Genomic DNA, 23,287 nt, shown 5'->3' on the forward strand with positions numbered 1-23,287 from the left:
TAAAAAAAGGACATAATACAAGACAATCAAAAACCCATGTTGTATTTCTGAAATCAACAAAAAAAAGGTAAAAATTAAACCAATAAGGTTTCACATACGCCCCAATTTATATATAATTACAAACCTATAATAAATGTAAAATACAAGGAGTATCTCCTAGAAGAAAATCCTTATATTCATATAATGGGATTTTTGTACTTACCGTAAAATCCATTTACCTGAGTTCATTGACAGACACAGCACTACATAAATCATAACTAATGGGTTATATAGCCTTCTCCAGGAGTCGGACTAGGCAGAACAAAAAGAAACCTGGCTACGCCCATGGGCCGTGCTCAGCTGGTATATAACCCCCCTCTCTGCTCTAGGTAATCAGGTTAGTAAGTAAGCAGTATCAGATCTCCATAGAGGGGTGGGTGTTGCGTCCGTCGATGAACTTAGAAATTGATTTTTCGGTAAGGACAAAAATCAAATTTTCTCTTTCGTTCATCGACAGACACAGCGCTCCATAAATCATAACTACTGGGACATCCAAAAGCAGTGCCAAAAGGAAAATGAGAGAAAAAATGGTTGCTGGGCGCTTCTGACCAGGCAAGAAGGAAGGAGTCCACCGCTGTAGAAGGGGCGCAGGGGATGCTCCAAATTCTTGTTGGGGACTGTCCTGAATGGCAGGGTACAAGGCAGAACTGACTGGAAAACTCAGAGGAATGCGCTGGCACAAGTAGAAAGAAAAAAACAGGCGCCACTGTAATTAGCCAGAAAATTTATTGCACAAAATACATAGTAACTTACACATAGGTAAGCTCCAGTCCGTATCGCAGCGTCTCCAGGCAGATCAATGAGAGCTTTCTTAGAGGCTTGGTCTGCGTACCAATTCTTAAGCCACAGCACGAGCCCAATGACCACGGCTGAAACAAAGTTTGGACAGCACAGGAGCTGTATCCAAAGCTGCATCACAAAAACTGCAGTCCCATGGACCAACTGGTCCGCTAAATCAACATAAGCAGCAGAGACCTGCTCACCTCACAGGCCCTGGCACAAAAGCTTGGCCCATTCAGTTAGGGTCTGAGACACCAGGGCTAAGGCAAAGTCTGGCCGCAATGTCAAACTAGCAATAGTAAACATGCGGTGTGTCACAGCCTTCGCTTTCCTGTCAGCCGGGTCCTTAAAGGACGGGGCTACCTCTACTGGGATCAAGGTAGCTTTGTTCAACCTGGAAACGGAGGGGGGTGGTCCACCACTGCTGGACTAGTCCACTTTTTTTAAAAGTGACTCCTCAAAAGGGTAATGTACAGGAGAGAGAGAGAGAGAGAGAGAGAGAGAGCGCGAGAGAGAGAGAGCGCGAGAGAGAGAGAGCGCGAGAGAGAGAGAGCAAGAGAGAGAGAGAGAGAGAGAGAGAGAGAGACTGAGGAGAAGCTGGCCCCCGTAACAGGATAGGGCTACACAAACATGGCCGCCAGCTGGAGACCAGCCAGACTAAGGGATAATGGTCCGCATCAGCTACAGCATGCTGCCAAAAACTTCCCTGTGCTCTCTGCAGCGCTGTGGGGACCTCCGCCTGAAGGTAGGACACATGTTAGGGGAGACTCCGCTGTGCGCTCTGTACCAGTCCCTGCAATGGAACCCCCCTGCACTATACCCACACTGCAAACAGTGGGGCATGCACCTAGGGGTCTCCTACACTGGGACCCCTCCAAACCACCAGGGCAGGACACACGATCCCAGGACCCTTACAGAATAGGGATAGCGTGGGGAGGGGGGGGGGGGGGGGGAGAGACCCCAGAGGTCTCCACTGCATCCTCTGCCCTGGGACCCCCACCAGACTCCAGGGCCAGGCAGGGGGGAAAGCGAGTGGGGGGAAGGCCAGCTCACTGAGGGATTTTTAAGGACGGGAGGAAGGAACCTGACTGTCCCAGGAGATTACCTGCATCCACCCCAAAAAATATGCCTAAAGGGGAGAGGGGGGACTGTACTTACCCTTCCATAGTGCGGGTAATGCTCCAGACAGAATCCTTACCACCGAAGTAGGGGAGCTGTTGGCCAAGGGACCACTGCGACTCAGACCCAAGAAGGCTCATATGTCACACTGTGGGACGTTTAACTCGCGGGCGAGCCTCTGTCTGTGAGGCAATGTCGCAGTTGACCTACTTGTACACGCTCGCTGGGGAACCACTGGATCTAGATTATCCAGCCCGTTGCCCAGCCCAGGAATTGATTGTAGATCTCCCGAGAGAAAAAACAAAAAAGATGTAAGGAAGGAAAAAAACATTTCTAAGACCAGAGATCCCAGCCCGTAGCCTAGGTTCTTCCCCCTGACTAGAAAGATTAAAACAGATTACCTAGAGCAGAGGGGGGGGGGGGGGGGGGGTTATATACCAAGCTGAGGATGGCCCATGGGCGTAAGGTTTTTTGTTCTGCCTAGTCCTACTCTGGAGGAGGCAATATAACACAGTAGTTATGATTTATGGAGCGCTGTGTCCGTCGATAAACGAAAGAGAAAACACTTTTCTTAGAAAGAAAAAAAAAAAAAAAAAAAAAAGGGACAGGCGAGATATGGGAGAAACCCTCTTCAAAGCATGGATACATTTTTTTGTCTTCCTCCCAACTATAGTCTAAGGTCTACCTGGCCACCTCGCCTGCTCTCCATGTGCCCACACCACCCCCCCCCCCCCTATGTTACCTGTGTTGGTCTTACCACACCGTGCTCCATATCCATTCCACTACCCACCCTTCCTCCCACCTATTTATCCAGACAATCCCTATGTGGGCACTCTATCAGTGAATATAATCCCTAATCCAAATTACTGTGATTCCCAATTAAAAAAAAAAAAAAAATGGATTTTTGTAAAATCTTACCGTAAAATCCTTTTCTCTTAAGCTCATTGACAGACGCAGTCCTCTTGATTAATATCAAATTGGGTTATACTGCCCTCTACAGGAGTAGGACACTAGGCAGAAGGAAAACGTTCTGGCCACACCTTGGGGGCAGTCCCAGAGGGTATATCCTCTCTCTCCCTGCTACAGGATGTCAGTTATGTCACAAAGCAGTATCAGAGAATTTAACCCAACCCAACTCAAAAGTAGAGGGGCGGGTACTGCGTCTGTCAATGAGCTTAAGAGAAAAGGATTTTACAGTAAGATTTTACAAAAATCCATTTTTCTCTGTCACTCATTGACAGACGCAGTCCTCTTAATATCAAATTGGGACGTCCCAAAGCAGTGTCACAAATGAGGGGTGGGATAACAGAAATCAAAATTCAAATCCAGAAGGCCCAACCGGTGCCGACTAGAAGTCTTAAAGGCTCATCAAACCAAAGGATGAGACTCAACTGAAAACCCAACAGAAAAAAACCCTCGAGGTAGACCAACGGTCTCCTCAAATTGTGGCCTGCAAAACCTTGCGGCCAAAAGAGGCATCCGCTGATGCCAACACATCAACTTAAAATTTTGTAAAGGTATGAACCGACGACCAGGTAGCCGCCTTGCAAACCTGGACCACTGACGCCTGATGGCGGAAGGCCCAGGAAGCACTAAGCGCCCGAGTGGAGTGCGCCTTAACAGGGAACGGAGGATTCCGACCCTTAATAGAATAAGCCTGTACCACCGTCTGCCTGATCCATTTGGAGATAGTCGCAGCAGATGCAGGCAACCCCTTTTTGGGGCCATCCGTGATCACAAAAAGTGAATCTGTCTTACGAAACGAGTCCGTAGTTTTCAAGTATACCCTGATTGCCCGAACCACATCCAAGGAATGTAATGCAAACTCCCGAGGATGACTGGGCTTAGGACACAGGGAAGGCAATACAATGTCCTCATTCAGATGAAACTCTGAAACCACTTTAGGAAGGAAGGATGGATTCGGACGAAGAACCACCTTATCCCTATGAACCACCAGATATGGGGAACGACAAGATAATGCGGCCAGTTCTGACACCCTGCGTGCAGAAGTAATGGCCACCAAGAAGGCCACCTTCTGGGATAACGTAAGCAAGGGAATCTCCCTGATATTTTCAAAGGGAGGTTCCTGAAGAACCGACAACACCAAATTAAGATCCCAGGGCGGTAAGGGCGTGCGCACTGGCGGAGCCAAGTGCCGCACCCCCTGGATGAAATGCCGCACCAAGGAATGGGAAGCCAAAGGTTTCTGAAAGAAAATTGCTAATGCTGAAACCTGACCCTTGTACTCAAGGCCAGCTTCTGCTCAACCCCCTGTTGCAGAAAAGCCAAGATTCGGGTCACCGAATAGGCACGTTGAGGAAATCCAAGGGATTCGCACCACGCAATATAAGACCTCCATGTGCAATGATAGACTTTTCTGGAAGTCACTTTCCTTGCTTTAATTAAAGTAGGAATAACTGAAGTTGACAATCCCTTGTCCTTCAGCACCCGAGTCTCAATAGCCAGACCGTTAAAGCCAGCGATTGTAAAGCAAGATGGAAGATCGGTCCCTGAGACCGCAGATCCTCCCTGAGAGGAAGTCTCCAAGGAGCGTCCGCGACCAGCCTTATCAAGTCGGCGTACCCGGGTCGACGAGGCCAGTCCGGAGCTACCAGGATAACTGGAATTCCCTCCACCTCTATCCTGCGAAGAAATTTCGGCAGCAACTTGAGAGGAGGGAAGACCTACAGTAGCCGATACTGTCCCTACGGGGCGACCAGCGCATCTGCTGCGTCCGCTCGAGGATCTCTGAAGCGGGCTACAAACCTCCGCACCTTCCTGTTGAGCCGAGCTGCCAACAGATCCACCTCCGGGGTGCCCCAATGAAGGCACAGCTGGTGAAATACCTCTGGATGAAGAGGCCATACCCCTTGATCCAGAATCTGACGGCTGAGATAATCTGCCTGCCGATTTTCCACCCCTGGAGTGAATACCGCGGAGAGAGCCGGAACAAACCATTCCGCTCAATGAAGAATGCTGGCCACTACTATGGCCGCCAGGGCACTCTTGGTGCCTCCTTGGTGATTGACATAAGCCACGGCCGTGGCCTTGTCCGACTGGATCCAAACCGGGCTGCCCTGAAGCTGCTCGGTCCAGTAAATCTGACAAAGTCTGATCGCTCTCAGTTCCAATACATTTATCGGTAACCTGGATTCTATCAGAAGAAATGACTTCCCCTGGCTGAGCATCGGAGACCGAAGCCACCAGACCAGAGACTCCCTGGTCCGCTCGCTCAACCGGATCCGATTGTCCAGAGAATCGGGATTCCGATTCCATTTGAAAAGAATCTCCTTTTGGAGAATTCGGATATGAGACTGGGCATAAAGGTACTGCCTCTAAGAAGGCCACCATCAGTCCCAGGATCCTTATCCGAAGGGAAGGCCAGTTGACGAACAGTAACATCCGAATCGTTCACTGAATTTTTCGGAGCTTCTCCGTAAGGAGACACACCCTTGCCAAGGGATGTCTCCAAAGTTAGGCCCAGATCTGTTCAGATGGACTCCATCTTGAATTCTTGTACCCGGACAAAATGATTGAGTGCTTTTAAGTCCAGAATTGGACGCACCTTGCCCTCCTCTCTGGGTATTGTGAATAGGTTTGAATAGAACCCCTGAAAACGTTCTGCTCAAGGAACGGGAATTACCGCTCCCTGTTGCATCAAGTCCATTACTACCCCCCGCAAAGCTCTTAAGCGATCCGGGGATAGTCGAATGTTGGAAGGGAAGAATCGCACCGGTAGAAGTGATCGAAACTCGATCTTCTATCCCGACCGTATGACCTCGCGAACCCCTTTGTCCGGGATTCTGGAAAGCCATGGATCCGGAAACCGGTGAAGACGTCCCCCCACCCCAGAGATGGGTGGGGGCGCACCTTCAGGCTGTATTGGGCTTATCTTCAAGTTTGGCTGAGCCGGACTTTTGTTTACCCGACCAGCGCCCTTTGAAACCCCCTGAAGGGGCTTTGGAGGGCTTCGCCTTATCGCCCGCCCCAGCGGAACGAACAAACTTTTTATGAGCGGAAAAGGAAGGTCCTCGTCTGTTACGAGGTCCTTTACCCTTAGCAGTCTGTGGCAAAAAAGTGCTCTTGCCCCCAGTGAGAGATCCTTTATAATCTCATCCAAGGTGGCCCCAAACAGGCGATCCCCCTGAAAAGGAAGATTAGCCAAAGCTTTTTTGGAACCCTGATCCGCCGACCAGCACTTTAACCACAACACACGTCTGAGGACCACTGCTGAAACAGATGCACGCCCTAGCAAGGGAGTGGCGTCCAGGGCGGCGTCACAGATGAACTGTAGCCCTTGTATAATCTGCTCCAGCAAATCTGATACTGCCGGGGGGATACTTCTCCCCTTTATGTCACGGCGTAACAATTTGGTCCATTCTGTCAATGTTTGTGAAACTAAACCAATGGCAACCACTGGCCTAAATGTTGACCCTATCAGGGAAAAAATGGAGCGGGATTCTGCTTCCACTTTTCGATCCACCGGATCCCTAAAGGACGGAGCGTCCTCCAACGGGATAACAGTGGCTTTATTTAGTCTGGAAATCGGTGAGTCCACCACTGGTGGTACCGTCCATTTTTTAAGGAGGGATTCCTCAAACAGATAGCGCCTAGCAATGCGTTTGGAAATAGCAGGGGTTCGTTTTGGACGACCCCATTCTTCTTTAATTAGATTACCAAAACATTTGGGCAAGGGAAAAACCTTCGCCATCTTGGTAGGCTTGCTAGTACCAAAAGGAATTTCAGTATCAGCTACCTCTGCCGGTGTAACCTCAAGAATTAAGGTTTCCCGGACAGACACAACTAGTGCGTCCACCAACGCTTCTTCTTGTGCTATGGCGGGAGGCAGAAACGTCCTCCTCACTGTCTGAGGAGACCGTACCCGAGACAGCAGCCCCAGAAGAGGGACCTGCAGCTGCAGTGGCAAGCTCAGAATCCGTATCTGAAGTGTCAGAAGAAATAGGGGTAGGCGGGGGTCGCTTTCTTGCCCCCCGTCCCTGACAGGCCACCTCCACCCGGGATACCAAAGACTCCAAAACTGCTGATAATGCATCAATCATAAGTGGGGCACTGGAGGGTCCTGCGGCCACCTCGAGGGGATCAGGTGGGGATACATGTGTGGCAGGGTCCATGATTAATCCAAGACACTTGCCAGCAAACAAAAAATAATTGCAAAGAAAACTTTTTTTTTTTTGGTAATCCCCCAGCGCAACAGCGCCCCTCAGTGTTACCTGCTTTGGACCCCACAGAGAGAGAGAGAGAGAGAGAGAGAGAGACCCCAAGGCTCACCACCTGATGCACAGAAGTTTCTATCAACCTGCTCTCAGCGCTGTCTCTTACAGACAGAAGTCTTTTGGATCGTTTTTCCGGGTAAAGGAGGCGGCTCCGCCCCTTTACACGCCTTCCGGCGCCTCCCATGCTACTCCTCGAGGTAGCTGGCCATCTCCAAAATGGCCGCCCCCATGCTGGAGACACGAGGCTACGCCAAGATGGCGGCCCCGCGCGACCTGCGGGAGGATGGCGGCGGCCCCTGTGGAAAGATGGCTGCGACCTGCGGAAGGTAGCCATCGGCCTGTGCGGCCTGCGGGAGGTGTACGGCCTGCGGATGGCGGTAGTCCAGGCACAGGCATCGGCCTGTATTGCAACCTTATGTATAAGGTAAGATGCTATCACCCTCTTACATGGCCATCGTAACAGTAATGCCAGCCACTGACTTCAGTCATGGTCCCTTTACAGTGCCCCTCATACAGTGACTTCCGATAGTCAGCTCCCAAACCAAGCCTCCTGGTTCTTATTCACCAAATCACCCTCAAGAGGGGGATCTGTGACACCTGTTATAGGATAGAGGGGGGACCCAGGAACCTGAGGGTCCGATCATCCCAGGGAGGGGCCCGCGTCCACCACACAAACCCGTCAGGGGGAGAGGGGGAACATTTTACTCACCATACCGGAACAGGCGGGCGCCAACTCCTGACAGAACCCCTCTCCACCGAGGTGGGGGGGCTGTCGACCAATACGGACGCCGTGACTCAGTTTCCAACTGGTCATCGGCGTCCCGGCGAGACGTTTAACTCGCAGGGTCAGTCCCCGTCCAGTGGGACTATGTCGCGGCCGACCCAGCGCGGAGCTAGGGCCTGCACGCGCTCGTAGGCTGACTGGGGTGACCACTGGATCTCAACATCCAGCCCGTCGCCCAGTTTCAGCATACTTGCTTGAAGATGTCACAAGAACAACTGGAGAAAAAAAAGCTGCCTAAAAAAAAAAAAAAAAAATTTTATAAAAAATCTTGCCAGGACCAAAGATCCCAGCAAGGAACTTGGGTCCTTACTCCTGACTAGACGGAAAAAACTGACATCCTGTAGCAGGGAGAGAGAGGATATACCCTCTGGGACTGCCCCTAAGGTGTGGTCAGAACATTTTCCTTCTGCCTAGTGTCCTACTCCTGTAGAGGGCAGTATAACCCAATTTGATATTAATCAAGAAGACTGCGTCTGTCAATGAGCGACAGAGAAACAAACATTCCAAAACCAGAAAGAAAAAAAAAAAAAGAAGTGTTGACCTATTGAGATTTTGGGGGAAGAATCAAAAGGGAGCCACTCTTGGCTACCACCCCCCCCCCCCCCCCAACTCCACCCATTCTGTGTCAAGCCGTACAATGATATCCGTACCCCTAATCCCACACATTAACCTATTCAGGCCCCTGTCTGTAAGAGTGGAAATGCACTACGAACCACTTTTATGTGGGATCCTGTTTCCAGCAGAATCCTGTGTAGAGTTATACACCCATATACATGAGGCCACCCTTACAGACGGAGGAGGAATTTTGCAGGCACTATCACATCAGAGGTTCAACCACAGCTCAAGGGGATCCCTAACAATCTCTGGAGGGACCCTACGATTCCACAGGAACCTTGCTGTGAATGGCTGTTTTATAAGCACATAGCTGTTTAAAAAAAAAAGGTACAGTCACCCCCTTACCCTTCACAAAAAAATATTTCCTTTTATGAGATACTTTTATCTCATAAACCTCAAGATTTAAATAAATTTAAAACTTTAAACTTTAGAGGAAAGAGCTTTCCAACTGCATAAGAACGATCTGCATTGCCCCAAAGCATACATACACTTTTACTTGAGTTCCCACAGCACCTGCCCCAGCGTGTGTGAAACAAGCCCTGTCTACACAATGGACTTTAAGCCCCCGTTCACACCAAATCCGACTTTTAAATTGCATGGTTGCAAAGCTGCTTGGCTGACATCTGTGGGACTTCATGCACAGATTTCTATGCAATTCGCACCTGAAATCGCAAAAAATAGTGCAGAAACTTCTTTTTCAAACCGGTGCAAAGTCGCAATGGTTTGAACAGTTTTTTTTTAATTTTTTGAAGAGTTTTATTTGACAGTAGGGTGCAACTTTTTATGCTATTGGGACCTGTCAAATCACATGACAAGTCACACCAGTGTGATCAGGGGCTTAATTAATGTTACTTTATAGGGAATTAAACAGGAAGCATGAGAGAGGCAATCTGGCAATCTACCATAAAAAAAAAAAAAAAAGTGCAGGATTTGAAAAAACAAAAAACTTTTATACCCACCTATGAAGATGCAACTACACCGAGAACTGATCAAAGACAGCTGATTGCTCAGTTCTTGGGTCAGCTCTGAGCACGCTGCTAGTCACCACTCTGCCCCTTCAGCCTTCACTGGAGCATGAACTGTGGATGGGGGGTGGAAGAGGCTGGCTGAGGCTCACAGCAGCATGCTAAGAGGCTGAGCCAGCTGCTGGTCAGGCACCTGGGTGGATCCCGATATTACTGTCAGGATTCCTACAGAGCCTGGATCGGCTCTGTAATGTCAGCTGACGTTCAAAAGTTGTCAGCTGAATCTAGGTCACAGAAGTGCAGAACTAAGTGGGCTCCTGTGACCAACAGGAGAAGTATGACCAAAGGAGCTTTGCCCATATGTTTCTTTTAATGAACTGGATTTTTATCAACGTAAGAGTAGGAATTGTATTTAAAAAAAAAAAAAAAACTCAGTCGAGCAATCTGATAGATCAGATTGCTATGTGTATGGCCAGCACAATACATACTGAAAGCCGCAACAGGTGGCTGAAGCTGGAAACTCGAACATGGAGATTTTGCCTTCAGAAGACTTGAGAGATATTAGAAATAATAAGCTATCGTTGAGTGACAACATCCACCAAAAACGAAAGTATTTCGTCTGGGTAGACTAACCCTTTAAGGTTAGATGCAAAAAAAGAAAGAAAAAACGAAGTTATGAGGGCTGAAGTACCTGAGCACGATATGGCCATATGGTGGGACTAAATCCCCATTTTTATTTATGGATTGTCTCCATATTTGATAGTCATTTCTTTTGCATGTGTGCGCTATTCTTTCTTAATATAACTTAAGTACGTTTGTATTGCTCATCTTTGAAAGAGGGCTGGGAAAATGTAAGGGGTAAACGCACAGCTGTAGAGGCAGAGGGGGAAGGTATAGATTTCCTGTTTACAAACACTTATCGACCATCAATTATTCATGAAGGAAAGTGAGCAGACACAGGCAGCGCTTCCAAACATCGATCTAGGAGGAGCTGGTAACATTTTTCTTGAAGGAAACATATTGATCTTGGCATTCTATGTGTTCAGGCAGGTAAAGGGCATATATTAGATGTGTCAGACCTCGGCTATCACAGCTGCCGCTAATGACGAGCTCCTGAAATGTATCCTTTTATCACTTGGCTTTCGCTGGCAGCCAACACCTCAAGGATGAATTACAAGATCGCAGCAGAGCTACAGAGACTTGACATGTGTACATGCATGGCTCCAGCAGTGCTCAGATCAGAAGGCTCTCCTGTATTCTAACCACTTGTGGGGGGGGGGGGGGGGGGGCATTTATTTAGGGGCCAAACTGCAATCTCTGAATACATTTCTGCCTTCCCTGGCTCCTCCTTTCACCTCATCAACACGCTAATTAAATAAATACAACCTTGATTTTCTACATCATTTTGTGACATCATCATTTGGTCTCTTTGCTTTTGTATGCAATGCAGGTGGATCATAGCTGGTGGGAGGGGTCAGCAGGGTGCTGCTGTCCACCCAGAAAATGAGACAGGCTCGGTCAGATTTGCTTTCTTGATAAAAAGAAGTTGTGGTAATGCCAACACGTGATGCTGAGCCTCTGAGCAAAAGAGCTATTGTCCAATGAATGAAAGGGGCAGGCAAGAGACAGTTAGGCTGGGGGGGGAAAGAGTTAGAGGATGCTGGGCATCTACTAAGGAAATGGGGCAGGCTCGGTCTTGACTTGCTACAGCTTCTTATGGCTCTTTCACACAGCCCTTCCGTCGGATGGACTCCATTTTTCTCAGCAGGGGATTGATCTGCCGATCCCCTGCTGAGCAGGAGGATGACAGCTGTTCTCCGCGCTGTGTGCGGAGACACAGCTGTCAGTTCCCCATACTTCTCTATGGGGGAATCGGATGGGAACGGATCGTCTGTCCTTTCTCATCCGATCAGCTGGACGTATGGAAAATAGGGTTTCCATCCGTCCAGATTTGACGGATCGGATGTCAGCGGACATGTCTCCGCTGACATCCGGTGCCCCATAGGGATGCATGGGGGGACCGTTCAGATCCGCCAAAAAAACGGACAGGTGGATCTGAACGGTCCGCCTGTGTGAAAGGGGCCTAATGCACAATGTGAGAAGCTCACAGTGTGCAGTTAAATCACAGTAAGTGATTTCAATAAAGTGGTACTAAACCCACAACAGTAAAATCAGTCTATATATGCAGTAAAGCATGCTTGTTATACTCAGTGTGGAACCAAAGGGGATATCCGCTGCATTGTGTAAAAAGGCTGTTTGATCCTGTCTTACCTGATCCTCCCCTTCTTCCACTGTCTCCAATCTATCTCCTGATAAGACAGTCTTTGGAGGCACTCAGCACATGCTCAGTTTGGTGTGTATTGTTAGACTGTTTTTTTTTTTTGGGGGGGGGGGGGGGGGGGGGGGATGCATGTGATCAGCACAGGGCCAATCAGCACTGTCCAGACAGAGGGTCAGGGATCCTGCAGCCTCATCATAGGACAGTTAGAGTAGAATGAAAATTCCTCCTACAAGCTTTAACCAGACACTGATGGAAGTTACAGGACTGCTATATACTGCTGATGAGAAAAGGTATTTAGCAGTTTATATTTACTAAAATGATTGCATTTCCGTGTTCTGTGTACTGTGGGAGACCAGATATAGTAGTCCTGGGTTTAGTAACATTTTAAAAAGGCTCGGTGCACACTACTGAGACCTGAAATTAGGGTAACCTACAGTGCGACTTTGCCAGGTGACTCCCTGGCTACTTAATTACTACTTTGATGCGACTTTGAAGCAAGAGAGGGATTACATTGCAGGGAATGCCTGGGTAATCTTCCTATAATGTCAGATCCAAATCACGAGAATATACATGGAGATCCGACTTGGAGGAGACTTACATTAATGGGCACAAGTCAGATAGAAGTCGCCTTGAAGTAGTACAGGAACCTTTTCTAAAGGCGGAGCAACTTGGGCAGTGCTAATTAAGACAGCTCTCATTGACTAACAAGTCGGATTCCCAAGTCGCCTCAGTGTGAACTGAGCCTAAACAACCACTGAGCAAGACTGCAGGTCAGCTTTAGGCCTCACACCATGTGCAGAGATGTGAGTTTTTTCTGCACCTGTCTCTGCAGAGACACACAGAAAACAATTGTTCTCTATGTGCCCTGTTTACACCACAATAATAGTATTAGCTGCAGATTTTTTTTTTTTTTTTCTGCGCTGAAATCTGCAATGTGAATGCAGTTTTCTGTGCAGAAAAAAAACTTATGTGACATCAGCATTGTGGTGTGAACAGGGCACAAAAAGCAAGTGTTTTCTTTGTGCCCTTTCAGAGAATATTATGTTACATATTTCTGACGAGAAAAAAAAAAAAAAAAAAAAAAAAAAAAAAAAAAACTTACCATGACAGCAGTGTTATGGTGGGAGCACAACACATAAAAAACAATGGATTTCTTCGTGTCCTTGCAGAGACCTATGCAAAAATTACGCATGTCTCTGCAGAGGGTGTGAACAAGCCTATGCAAGCAAATCTGCAAGTTTTTATGCACTTATGGTGTGAATGAGGCCCTAAAGAGAGCCTGTCATGACAGGCTGATAGATGAGGTTACAGATGAGGCTTCAGGCCAGTGATACAGGACATCGCTGTGACTTCCATGAAGTGGAGCCAATTTCAGGGTGGTATGTTACTGTACTTTATGCTGCACAAATGTTCTGAATCATTATTGCTTCCTATTGTCCACCAATGGAATTTGTATGGAAAGCAGTCACCTATTTAAAGAAGCTCAGTGCAGATCCTTTAGCTCTAATTGTTTCTTGGAGAAATAAAAATGGGACTGTGGGCTCACTTCACTAAAGCATAGTCAATGCCGTATTTGGGTCACATTACATTTTTCCCAAAATATCACATGCAATACTGAAAATGTCAGTTCACTAAAGGAAATAAATAAATGCATGCAATAAATAAGTAATGGTCCAGGCATGTGAAATTTAGAGAATGAATGAACTTTCAGCTGGTTAAGGAGCCGGAACCCGCCGTGTCCTTTACAACCATAACTCATCTGCTGTCAGCGGGATCCCCTGCTGACAGCAAAATGGCAGAACAAAAACCAAGTGTGTGTGTGTGTGTGTGGGGGGGGGGGGGGGGGGGGCAAGCAAAAAGTCCCCTCCTAGACAGGGGTCTAAAAGAACTCAGTAAATGTATACAGCTTTCACGGCGATCACAGGCATAGGAACAGTTTGGTCATAGCAAAGATAGAGTATATGCATGCAACCTCCTCCCCAATATCAAATCGACATAGCACTATGAACAATAAGGTTTAAAGCAGAGCTCCAGGCTCCTTCGGAAAAAAAAAAAAACTGTAGCTGCTGACTTTTAACCACTTTAGCCCCGCTCACTTTGCTGCTACTGCAGCAAAGTGGCTCGTTCCCGTCCAGCGACGTAGACCTACGTCGCTGGACTCCGCCCCTTGTCGGCCGCACGCGCCCGCTGTTTTCAGTCACAGCGGGAGTCGGGCCAGGGGAGGAGCAGCGGCGATCGCCGCTGCTCTTACCCGATCGTCGGGGATCGAGTCTGGAGATCCGCCCGCTGTGTGTAAACACAGTGGGCGGATCTCTGAAGTGACAGGCAGTGTCAGATTGCAGGGTACAGCATAGCTGAACCCTGGATCTGTCCTTGTGTCACTCAGTCACCTCCCCCCCCACACGTCAGTAAGCACCAGGCATACATTAACCCCTCCCTCTCCAATAAAATTAACCCCTTCCCTGCCAGTGTCATTTTTACAGTAACAGTGCATATATATAGCACGGATTACTGCAGTAATGTCACTGGTACCCCCAAAAGTGTCAAAAATGTCAGTCAAGGGTCCGATCTGTCCGCCGCAATGTCGCAGTCCCGCCAAAAAAAAAAAAAAAATTGCAGATCGCCGCCATTACGCGTTACAAAAAAAAAAAAAAAAACACCAAAAATGACAGAAATCTTTCCCTTTGTTAGTAAACGCAATAACTTTTGCGCAAACCAATAAAAATACGCTTATTGTGATTTTTTTTACCAAAAATATGTAGCAAAAAACAAATTGGCCAAAAATTAAAAAAATTTTTGATTTTTACATTTTTTGGGGGGGGGGGGGGGGGGGGGAATTTCATATAAAAAAATGTGAAAAATATTTTTTCAAAATAAACGCTTTTTTTTTGTTTATAGCGCAAAAAGTAAAAATCGCACAGGTGATCAAATACCACCAAAAAAAAAGCTCTGTTTGTGGGGAAAAAAAGGACGTAAATTTCGTTTGGGTACGGCGTCGCACGACCGCGCAATTGTCAGTTAAATTCGCACAGCGCCGAATCGCAAAAAGTGGCCTGGACGGAAGACAACAAAATCCTCCGGTGGTAAAGTGGTTAATATTAGGACACTTACCTGTCCACGAATCCAATGGGGTCTTCACCAGAGTCGATTTTTGAAATCGGCTCTTGGGGTGCTTCCGCCGCCATCTCGGCTAAGGGAAACCGGCAGTGAAGCCTTGTGGTTTCACAGCCAGTTGCCTACTGTGCATGTGCGAAGCACGCTGTGCTTTGTGAATGGCCAAGCTGTGGGCAAAAGAGGAGGGAGGCTCCTCTTTAATATGCACATCTTTAGCACAGTTGCACAACATCGTCAGCAATTTAAATGTATTAAAACAGTGCAGGACAGCAGCAAGAACCAGCAACCTACCCAATTTAGGAAGTGCAAATACGGGAAAACTATCCAGTACCATTGGTCAATGGTAAGTACAGAACAGTGACCTTATTACTGGCTAAACTCAACTTAACAGGTGATGGATCTACCATAGGAAGGCAATAAGGGATTATAATACATTTGTAGCGGATGAAGTCCTCTTACACGATACTGTAAGACAGACAGGACAAGGTAAAAGCAGGCCAAGAGAAAGGCCTGTGCTCTGCACGTGGAGGCTAGCACTTTAAGACTAAAAATGAGTTTTCAGTCTAATTGCCTTGGCCCTTGGCTCACCCGGAGACACAGATTAAATTGCTTTTCGTTCACTTCAATCACAATTAAATTAAAAGGATATGAGCCTAGGGCTTACGGACCTAAATAAAGAACAAAAGGAAAATAACCTCAGACCCGGGGGGAGACGATGACCTTGCCTGACACCTCAAGATTCAAGAGAATGCAATGGACAACAAAACACTGTCAGGGTTTGTAGAAGTCAATGGAGTCTCAAGGGCAAACGTAACACAGAGTTACACCACGGAGGAAAGAAAACACCGCAAGAAAGACATTTCTAAACCGTAAGTTGTGAGAGCTACGACTTCCAGCCATTGTCTGTTTAGTATGGTCAAGCAGGCCAGCTCTGGTGTGATAAAATATTACTTCACAGTTATTTCTAAAACTAGCAGCGTGTACAGATCGGCTTTAAAGCAGAACTCCTGCCAAACAAGATAAAATGCACATTTTAGGCCTTAAGATTAGTTAAAAACCACAAAAAATTGGATTTTTGACTTCATGAAAAATCCATTTCTCTGATGTTCATTGACGGACACAGCTCTTTATATTATTGACCATTGAGTTATACTGTCCCTTACAGGAGTAGGACACTAGGCAGGAAAAGGTTTGACTACGCCTATGGGGCAGTCCCAGGGAGTATACTCTCATTCTCAGCTATAGGCACTCAGTTTTGTTACAAGCAGTGTCAGAAGAAAGCCAACGTCACAGAGGGGTGGGTGCTGTGTCTGTCAATGAACATCAGAGAAATGGATTTTAATGCAAGTCAAAAATCCCATTTCCGCTTTCCTTTATTGACGAACACAGCTCTTTATCTTGTTGACCATTGGGACGTCCTAAAGCAGTGTCAAACATAAGGGTTGGGAACAGCAAGAAAAAATTCCCAAGGCTAAACCGTAGCCAACCAGGTAACATGGAGCTCAACCATAAACAACTGAAGCTCGCCTGAAGAAAACAATACTCCCTCAAAGAGGACAAGGTCCTCTAAAGAGCGGCTTGCAAAATCTTGTGGCCAAAAGAAGCATCCGCAGATGCCAACACATTTACCTTATAAAACTTTGTAAAAGTGAGCACAGACGAACAGGTGGTTGCCTTGCAAACCTGCAGCACTGACGCCTGGTGACAGAAGGCCCAGGAGTGCCCAAGTAGAGTGCACCTAAAAAAGGGAAAGGAGGAACCTGACCCCTAATGGAATAGGCCTGAATCACCGTTTGTCTGATCCATCTTTAAATGGCCGGAGCAGAAGCAGGCAACCCTTTCCGAGGTCCATCCGTGAGTACAAATAGTGAGTCTGACTTCCTAAATAAATCCGTAGCTGCCTGGTACACCCCGATTGCACAAACCACATCCAGGGAATGCAAGGCAATTTCCTTAGGTTGTTTAGGCTTGGGTCGTAGGAAAGGCAACACAATGTCTTCATTGAATTGGAAATCAGGGACGATCTTTGTAAGGAACAACAGACAGGGACGAAGAACCACCTTATCTCTGTGAAACATCAGGTAAGGTGAACAATACAACGCCACAAGCTTCGACACCCTGCACCACCAAACAGACCACCTTCTGGGACAAAGTAAGCAGGGGAACCTCCCGAATATTTTTGAAGGAAGGATTTCTGGAGAACTGACAACCAAATTGAGGTCCCACGGCGGCAATGGAGACCGCACTGGAGGAGCCAAATTTCGAACTTCCTGGATAAAGGTACGCACCAAGGAAAGCGTGGCCAATGGATGTTGAAAGAAAACCGCCAAAGCTGAAACCTGGCACTTAAATGGTACCCAAGGCCAGGTGCTGCTCAACCCCTCGTTGACGGAAAAGGGGGAACCCCAACAGACTTACACCATGCAATGTAGATCTTCCTAGAGGTAAATCTTTTAGCCTTTAACAGCGCAGGAATCACTGATTCAGGCAAACCTCTATCCTTCAGCACCTGGCGTTCAACAGCCAAGCCGTTAAACTGTAAAGCAGGATGGAAGATTGGCCCTTGGGACAGTAGACCTTCCCTGAGAGGAAGCCTCCAAGGAGCATCGGCGACCAGCTGTACCAAATCAGCATACCAAGACCGGCGAGGCCAGTCTGGAGCCACTAGAATGCGTCTGTGGCACCAGTGGGTTCTGGTCACAGCATTCTAAAGCAAAGCCGGGGACAGGCTGTGCCAGATAGCAGCTATTGTAAAGACCAGCTCTAGCAGCAAAGCCTTGATTGAAGAAAATTAGTGCTATAGTAGGTTAGTTTTTTTGCCAGCAGAGCTAAAACAAAAAAAACAATTATCCTAGGGCATTAGCAAAAAAAAAAAAACACAGAGATAAGCTTGAAGCAGGGGGTAAACCCTGGGCTGGCCTAGGTTTTTATTTTTTTGACAGTGTCCAATCCTCCTTTAGGTGGTAGTATATCCCAAAATATTAAGACTACCTGTGTCCCTCAATGGCAGAAAAAAATACATTTAAATGATATTCATTTTTACAGGGCTGCGTTAATTTCTGTCTTTTATATTTGCTTAGACTTCAGCTTAAGTAGTTGATTTCCGCAGATCAGTACCTTCACTTCACCTAGTCCTGTATTAAAATCCACCTGCGTGAAAATCCTGGTGCTATAGATAGCCATTTCATTGAAAAACCCAATCGAAGCAGAGGCATCCACCATCTATTTCAGAGCTAAATTCTACATATTTTTATTTTATTGGAATGTACTTTTACCCGTTTCCAACCACAAGCTTTACTTTTACCGCTCCTCATCAAAGTCTTCCCTGCTGAGAGAAAATACCTTGCAAAGCTGTGAGCAGTCTTATGGGCCATACACACTATAAGATTTTTTGAAGACTTTTTCCTTCAGACTTACCAAAACCATATAATATGAGGTCAAACCTAAACACTTTCAATTTGTATGCAATCTGGCAGGCCCTTGCACTACATAGAAAAGGTAAATCTGAAGGAAATCTACCAACAAAAGTTGGATAGTGTGTATCCAGCTTTAGCTCAGAGAATCTGTGACATAGCTGGTCCCACACTAATTACTGGGAAACATACTGATTGGTTCCCAACCATCTGATCATCATGACAGTTAATCATGGTAATCCAATTGATTTGCTTACAAACAAACTTGCCGGTTTAGAGGATATTGTGTGCACTTTTGGATTCTCGCAAATTGCACCATTACTACATTTAAAAAAGTGACGTACGTTGGCAAAGTCCCTGAGGCTCCAGACAGTAGAATAGATAAGTACTTGTTTTCAGCCACACTATTCCAGCATGAGCACTGCAACTGTGAGCAGGTCCAGCAATACAATGTCAATCAATGAATGAATGCAGACAAACAGTATTACCCACCTTAAAGTGGTTCTAAAGTCAAAGGTTTTATTACCTTAATGCATTCTCTGCATTAAGGGTAAAAACCTTTCACTAGCTGATACCTCCTTCCCCTCCCCTTTCCAAATACCTGTCACCTCTATGATCCAGTGCTGTGACTGTCTGCAGTAGCGCTGGTCTGTCTACCTCTTCTCACAGGGGGCAGCAGTAGGAGTCATTGCTGTGAGGAGGGAGTGGGGGGCGGATCCGAGCCACTCAGTGTGCGTCCATGGACGCACAAAGTCCTGCTCTGGTGCTTGCCCATGCGTGTCCCCATAGCACACAGCTTGCTATGGGGGCACAGGCAGGGAAGAAAGAACAGATAGTGCCGGCGAGGAGACAGAAGAGGAGGCAAGTTTAGACCTCTTTTCATTTTGGGTTATAAAAAAAAAACACACACAACACAGACTAGAGCCTTTAATATCACTTTAAACTGGACGCACGTGGGCACAGCATTGGAAACTTATACATGCACATATATGAAACCTTCCAGTGCATACCTAGGAAGAACCCGCTCATTCCTCTTTTCTGCACATCTGTCAAATAATGGATTTCTTTTGGTGACAAATAGCAATTTAGGTCTGTGCAGTAGCATTGCGACAAGAACTGCATATGATTAGTCCTGAGAAACTGTACCGTTGTACTTTGAAGAGTGGTATTAATAACCATTCATCTGAAACAGTGTTTCTCAACCTTTTTTAGGTCAAGGCACCCTATAAAGTATGGGCAAATCTAAAGGCACCCCATTCTAAATTGTAAAGAACGAATGCTGCAACACCCACACACATAGGACACCCAACGTTAGAATGCAATCTATTTTTCCAAAGCAAATACACCTTTGCAACCAGACTAGTATTTAATTGTTTCTCTTCTCCCTCATTCCGGTAATGTTACCCAAGTGCTCCCGGAGTGGCAAACAAATATGCTGTGCAGGCTCTCGACATCCTCATCAACCAATGAGGTCATTGGTTGTTAGGACACCAGAGGCTGGAAGATTGCAATGGTGCACAATTAAATCCTGTGGCTTATTGTACCTAAAGGGCAGGCTGGATGCACCCGCTGGCTTGTATACAATTCTTGGGCAATTTTTAGGAATTTTGCCAAGGCACCCCTTAAGAAACCTAAAGGCACCCTGGTTGAAAAAGGCTGCTCTGGAATAGAAGGCAAGGTATTTGCCTAGCATGACACTAGGAATCCTTCATGTGGATTTCAACTTTAGCTTATAGGATCTACTGATATATATCAGGAACTGTCTAGGTATGATCATTGATCATTTAAAGTGGCAGCTCTTTATTAGATATTGATTTAAAATTCAATATTACTTGGGATTCACATGTGCATATAGTGGAGAATCCTTGCATAGGTGTTTTGCATTTATAGTTCATCCGGAAAGTATATACAACGCTTCACTTTTCCCACATTTTACGTTACAGCCTTATTCCTAAATGGATTAAATTCATTATTTTCCTCAGAATTATACAAACAATACCCCGTAATACAATGTAAAAAGAAGTTTGTTTGAAATCTTTGCAAATTTACTAAAAAAAAAAAAAAAAAAAAATCAAATGCGCATAAGTATTCACAGCCTTTGCCATGACACTCAAAATTGAGCTCAGGTGCATTCTTTTTCCACTGATCATCCTTGAGATGTTTCTACAACTTGATTATAGTCCATCTGTGGTCAATTCAGTTGATTGGACATTTGGAAAGCCACACACCTGTCTATATACAGCTGCAAGAAAAAGTATGTGAACCCTTTGGAATGATATGGATTTCTGCACAAATTGGTCATAAAATGTGATCTGATCATCATCTAAGTCACAACAATAGACAAATCACAGCCTGCTTAAACTAATAACACACAAAGAATGAAATGTTGCCATGTTTTTATTGAACACACCATGTAAACATTCACAGTGCAGGTGGAAAAAGTATGTGAACCTCTAGACTAATGACATCTCCAAGAGCTAATTGGAGTGAGATGTCCGCTAACTGGAGTCCAATCAATGAGATGAAATTGGAGGTGTTGGTTACAGATGCCCTGCCCTATAAAAAACACACCAGTTCTGGGTTTGCTTTTCACATGAAGCATTGCCTGATGTGAATGATGCCTCGCACAAAAGAGCTCTCAGAAGACCTACGATTAAGAATTGTTGACTTGCATAAAGCTGGAAAGGGTTATAAAAGTATCTCCAAAAACCTTGCTGTTCATCAGTCCACGGTAAGACAAATTGTCTATAGATGGAGAAAGTTCAGCACTGCTGCTATTCTCCCTAGGAGTGGCCGTCCTGTAAAGATGAGTGCAAGAGCACAGCGCAGACTGCTCAATGAGGTAAAGAAGAATCCTAGAGTGTCAGCTAAAGCCTTACAAAAGTCACTGGCAAATGCTAACATCCCTGTTGGCGAATCTACAATACGTAAAACACTAAACAAGAATGGATTTCATGTGAGGATACCACAGAGGAAGCCACTGCTGTCCAAACAAAACATTGCTGCATGTTTGCAGTTTGCACAAGAGCACCTGGATGTTCCACAGCAGTACTGGCAACATATTCTGTGGACAGATGAAACCAAAGTGGAGTTGTTTGGAAAAAACACACAACTCTGTGTGGCGAAAGAGGCACAGCACACCAACATCAAAACATCATCCCAACTGTGAAGTATGGTGGTGGGGGCATCATGGTTTGGGGCTGCTTTGCTGCGTCAGGGCCTGGGCGGATTGCTATCATTGAAGGAAAAATTAATTTCCAAGTTTATCAAGACATTTTGCAGGAGAACTTAAGGCCATCTGTCTACCAGCTGAAGCTCAACAGAAGATGGGTGTTGCAACAGGACAATGACCCAAAGCAAAGAAGTAAATCAACAACAGAATGGCTTAAACAGAAGAAAATACGCCTTCTGAAGTGGCCCAGTCAGAGTCCTGACCTCAAACCGATTGAGATGCTGTGGCATGACCTCAAGAAAGTGATTCACACCAGACATCCCAAGAACATTGCTGAACTGAAACAGTTCTGTAAAGAGGAATGGTCAAGAATTACTCCTGACCGTTGTGCACGTCTGATCTGCAACTACAGGAAATGTTTGGTTGAAGTTATTGCTGCCAAAGGAGGTTCAACCAGTTATTAAATACAAGGGTTCATATACTTTTTCCACCTGCACTGTGAATGTTTACATGGTGTGTTCAATAAAAACATGGCAACATTTCATTCTTTGTGTGTTATTAGTTTAAGCAGACTGATTGTCTATTGTTGTGACTTAGATGATGATCAGATCACATTTTATGACCAATTTGTGCAGAAATCCATATCATTCCAAAGGGTTCACATAGTTTTTCTTGCAGCTGTAAGGTCCCACAGTTAACAGTGCATGTCAGAGCACAAACCAAGCCATGAAGTCCAAGGAATTGTCTGTCGACCTCCAAGACAGGATTTGAATAAGGAACAGATCTGGGGAAGGGTACACAAAAATTTCTGCAGCATTTTTGGTCCCAGTGAGCACAGTGGCCTCCATCATCTATTTGAAACCACCAGGACTCTTCCTAGAGCGGGCCACCTGTCCAAACTGAGCGATCGGGGGAGAAGGTTCTTAGTCAGGAGGGTGACCAAGGACCCGATGGTCACTCTCACAGAGCTCCAGCATTTCTCTGTGGAGAGAGGAGAACCTTTTAGAAGAAGAACAACCATCTCTGCAGCACGCCACCAATCAGGCCTGTATGTTAGAGTGGCCAGATGAAAGCCACTCCTCAGTAAAAGGCAGGACAGCTTGCCTGGAGTTTGTTAAAAGGAACTGAAGGACTCTCAGATCATTAGAAACAACATCTTTTGGTCTGATGATACAAAGTTTGAACTCTTTGGCCTGAATGGCAAGCGTCATGTCTGGCAGAAACCAGGGGCCGCTCATCACCCTGCCAATACAGTGAAGCATGGTGGTGGCAGCATCATGCTGTGGGGATGTTTTTCGGCGTCAGAAACTGGGAGACTAGTCAGGATCAAGGGAAAGATGAATTCAGCAATGTTGAGGCATCCTCGGTGAAAACCTGTTTCAGAGCACTCTGCACCTCAGACTGGGGCAAAGGTTCATCTTCTAACAGGGCAAGGAACCCTAAGCACACAGCCAAGATAACAGAAGAGTGGCTAAAGGTCAACTCTGTGAATGTCCTAGAGTGGTCCAGCCAGAGCCCAGACTTGAACCTGATTGAACATCTCTGGAGAGATCTTAAAATGGCTGTGCACCGACGCTCCCCATCCAAACTGAAGGAGCTTGAGAGGTTCTGCAAAGAAGAATGGGAGAAACTGTCCAAAAATAGGTGTGCCAAGCTTGTAGCATCATAATCAAAAAGATTTGAGGCTGTAATTGGTGCTAAAGGTGCACCAACAAAGTATTGAGCAAAGGCTGTGAATACTTATGTACATGGGATTTTTTTGGTTTATAAT

At 46.2% G+C, this 23,287-nt stretch overlaps 1 protein-coding gene across 4 annotated transcripts in view; it reads right to left on the reverse strand.

The window, feature by feature from the left end:
• Nucleotides 1-23,287, reverse strand: part of CHTF18 (chromosome transmission fidelity factor 18) — a gene marked incomplete at its 3' end in the record, with an annotated part of 125,185 nt that overhangs the window by 33,117 nt on the left and 68,781 nt on the right. The gene's annotated exons all lie outside the window — the stretch shown is intronic.

Source organism: Pelophylax lessonae, assembly GCF_965119305.1.
Source record: "Pelophylax lessonae genome assembly, chromosome: 6".
Classification (NCBI taxonomy): domain Eukaryota; kingdom Metazoa; phylum Chordata; class Amphibia; order Anura; family Ranidae; genus Pelophylax; species Pelophylax lessonae.